The following is a 3,335-nucleotide window of genomic DNA, read 5'->3' as shown; positions in this document are numbered from 1 at the left end:
CGCAAGAGGCAGAGGCAGTCGGGTATGTGGGGGCCCATGGTCAACCCAGAGACAGCTGCCACCTCTGACTCCTACACAGCCTGTGCCTCCCAGTCACCTGGGAGTCCAGGGCAGCCCAAGTCAGAAACCTTTCATCAGGCAATTCTACTCCTGATTCTAACTTGACAACTAAGTTGTGCAGTCTTTTCTGGACTATGGGGTCCTTCCAGCTTGAAGGAGAGACCCAACCACCATTTAGTCAGGACTCTGAATTATAAATCTCCGAGGTTTTTCCAATGTTTGAGAAACCTAAATCATTATGAAGATTATTCTGAAGCTACAAAATACCTTAGTCCATGAGAATAAAAAAACATTTCAGTGAGGCCAATACTGCAAATAACTTAGTTTCTTTGAGAAAGTAGCTTGGCTTTGGCCTCCTTTCCAGGGAAATCTCTAGGTTGAACAGAGAATAAGACAGACGAAAATCATCTTGTGAAGACAAGTGGCATTTACTGAAAGCCTATTCTGGATATGTGCTGTTCTATGACAGTATTAAACCTTCATGACTTTATGAGGTAAGTACATTATACCCATTTTACAGATAAGGATGCTGAGGCACAAGAGGTAATGTAATTTGCCCAAGAACATTATTCTATCCAAGTGCCTAGTTTTAGGCATGAATCTTGGTGTCCGGGGTGTCACAGGGACCCACCGTGGTCATTTGTTTTCACCTGGACTCTAGACATTGTGGCTTTGGTTTCTCCTGTGTATTTTACTCAGTTTAAATCCTAGCCTATATCCAGGCTCAGAGAAACATCTAGCTGTTTCCACTCAACTCCACACACCTGTGTGGATAAACTAAGTGGTCATACACCCAGGCTTTCAAAGCAGAAGCATACTTATTGTAATAAGGAAGAAAACTACCTTATCCCCACCTGAGGTCCCATGATAGGGATTTTTCCAAACTAAACACCGTCTCCCAAGTTGGCTGTCAACGGAAAGTGAAGCTGTGGTAGGAATTCCTCCAGGACCACAGCTTGGCCATTGCTGGGTCCCTGGCAAAGACTACTGTTCTGAAGAAATAATAGAGTGAATTTTGGTTTTAGGATGTCACTTGAAAATAACTTTTGCCTAGCCTTAGCCAGTGACCAGGGTTTAGCAATGTTAGAATCTATTTCCCCTATTTCTGTGTTAAAAGGCTCAACTACTTAGTTGTCCATCTTCCCCAGATGCACGTGAACTTGGGAGACTCTTCCCTACAGTTTTTAATCCATGTTATTTTTTATATGTAGCATGGAGTTACCAGGTAAAAACACATGACACCTAGTTAAGTTTACCTTGCAGAGAATTTCAGAGAAATTCAAGTTTAACTGGGCATCATGTGCTTTTGCACGCTAAATCTGGCAACTGTATTCTGTAGCTAACTCATTAGAAGTGAGGGGATGGGTGAGCCACTTTTTATTAAGTAAACTATCTTGTTTAGTGTAGATTATTTTAATAACACTAGAAGCTAAAGTATTTTTTGTGCTTAGCATCTGCAGGTGGATGCAAAATTTTCTCTCATTTTAAACTGTACATTATAAATTAATTATATTCAGGTTTTAAATCTAAACATATTTAGTATGATTTCCACCATTCATTTTCCCAGGTAAGACAAGCACCATAATAATTTTCATGAACCTTCCCCTATCATTTGTGATTAAGGGGTCCATAAAGATGAATTTTCTTAAGTACCAAAACTTTTCAATTTTAATTTTTCATAGAGATTTTTCTGAGGTGTGTTTCACTTTGCTTTATCTACTTGGGGGTGATGTATTGAACATGACTTCCTCTGGAAAAATCAGTGTTATCATTATTAACACAAATTCTTTTGGCCTTTAATACAGTAATATACCCTGATAGTCTACTGGCACGTACAGGACTGTTTTCCTGTCTGTAAACATTCTTGCTGTGCTATGCTCTTGGGGTTGCATGCTGCTGTTTGCTTTCCTCTCTGTCCACCTCCAGGAGACAGCTGTGTGAATTAAGAACCCAGGGAAGCTCATTTATAGACTCAGGTGCGTTTGCTTTGGACCAGCTGTGTTTTTTGCAGCTGCTTCAGACCTGCTTGCACTTCGAGGTCTATGTTTTCTTCCTTACAGGTGAGCTTTGTCGGGTATGTGAAGGGCTGCTTTGTGTTTGTCATTATTACTTCCCAAGAGATGTTCTACCAGACACAAGTTCTATAAAATGTTAATAGGTGCCTCAAGAAAAACTTCAATGGTTGAAGAGTTTGAGAGACAGTGAGATAAAAGAACGTTAAACCTATAAAAAGCTAAAGCTGTCTCTAAAGGGATTTTCGTATGTTAACAGGGCTTATAAAGCTCCAGGTGTTTAACATGGTACGTGGCAAAATTTGATTTTATCTGTCCACATAATCTCTTTGGTGAGAAATCATTCTGGACACGTTGTGACATCTTGTCATGACATAGTTTCAGTTGTACACAGAAGTAAAAATCTTAAGCATGACATAAATTCTGTTCTAAAAACTTAAGGGGAGAAAGGAAAGAAATAATGAAGTGATTTATAATGGGGATGAATTAATATCCTTTATGTATTCAACTAATTATGTGTTGGAGATGTTCTCTGAAAATAATAGCAAGTGTACAAATCTTCAGGACATTAATTGGAGGACAAGTTTCTTCTTTAGAAGTAAAGGGTTGAGTTTCTGAATGCTAATGTATTAGAAAGGTATAACATGTCAAGGTTTAGAACCCATAAAATATACTAATAGAACTCCTTCCTGCTCTCTGGACAAGTTCAATGAGAAGCTAAAATTAAAGGTTAAATAGAATTTAATGCTTCCAATAGAGACTGAAAAAAAAAAAAAAAGCCAAGCAATCTTGGCTTCTTTTTCTTCCTGAACTGCCACTTCTTTCTCTCTGTGCCCTTAAAAATATATATATATATTTTTTGGGTGAATATTATTGCTTTTAATTAGTGTTTGATATTATTTGGTCATTAGTTTGGAAGTTATTACCGCTAAGTATTGAAGGAAAGGACTGTACATTTTGTTGAGAGGAGCACACTAATATTTGGCTTAAGCATGTGTGCCACACTTGTCTTTGCCTGAAGACACACACACATGCACATAAATATATTTGTATTAATTATATTATAAACACCTAATCATGTATAACAATGCCCTCTGTTCTCTGTTTTGTCTCATGTCAGAAATATATTTTTATGGCTTAGCTTCAATGATAAATTGTAACTCGGATACTTAATTTAATCTGTGCTTAGATACTTGTTGCAAAGGCAAATCCACAGCTTCCTGCAGCTATTCTGTCACCTCCCGGACCCTGCATCTTTAGTGA

Source organism: Neophocaena asiaeorientalis, unplaced genomic scaffold (assembly GCF_003031525.2).
Source record: "Neophocaena asiaeorientalis asiaeorientalis breed wild unplaced genomic scaffold, Neophocaena_asiaeorientalis_V1.1 scaffold118, whole genome shotgun sequence".
NCBI classification, from domain to species: domain Eukaryota; kingdom Metazoa; phylum Chordata; class Mammalia; order Artiodactyla; family Phocoenidae; genus Neophocaena; species Neophocaena asiaeorientalis.
This window is presented reverse-complemented; position numbering follows the sequence as displayed.